Source organism: Phaethon lepturus, unplaced genomic scaffold (assembly GCF_000687285.1).
Source record: "Phaethon lepturus isolate BGI_N335 unplaced genomic scaffold, ASM68728v1 scaffold2897, whole genome shotgun sequence".
Lineage (NCBI taxonomy): Eukaryota > Metazoa > Chordata > Aves > Phaethontiformes > Phaethontidae > Phaethon > Phaethon lepturus.
This window is the reverse complement of record NW_010550938.1, coordinates 9,032-9,453: the sequence shown is the minus strand read 5'-3', so window position 1 is coordinate 9,453 and position 422 is coordinate 9,032. Positions and strand designations below refer to the sequence as shown.

Sequence of the window (422 nt, the reverse complement as noted above, 5' to 3'; positions counted from 1 at the left end):
GCAAGGGCGGCTCAGCGCGGTGCTGGGCACGGAGGGAGGGGGGATGCAGAGTCAGCCGCCGCTGCCGGCAAACCCAGGACGGCTTCATGCCCATGGCAACATCCTCACCACCATCCTCAGTAATTGGGAGACCTGGCAAAGTGTGGCTGTCTCCAAAATCCCGTGTCTCTGCCGTGTGGGCAGAGGTGGCAAGTAGAGTAAACCTTGCCTTCCCCATGCCAGGCAGGCGTGTTTGTCTCAGCTGATACAAAAAGACCAAAGAGTGAGGCTAGGCTCTCAGCCATATGATTTTATGTCATCCTAAAGATGCTCCCTACAGCTGCTGCTGGCCAGGCATGGCAGAAGAGGCGCAGCTGGCTCAGAGAGGCTCGGTGCCTCCAAAGCACCAGCCTTCACCCCCTTTTCTCTCCCTGCCTGCAGAC

General features: G+C 58.8%; 1 protein-coding gene across 1 annotated transcript in view; it reads left to right on the top strand.

Moving 5' to 3' along the window:
- The window catches only part of LOC104623552 (solute carrier family 12 member 3-like), a gene marked incomplete at its 5' end in the record, with an annotated part of 4,464 nt that overhangs the window by 284 nt on the left and 3,758 nt on the right, over positions 1-422 (top strand). The gene's annotated exons all lie outside the window — the stretch shown is intronic.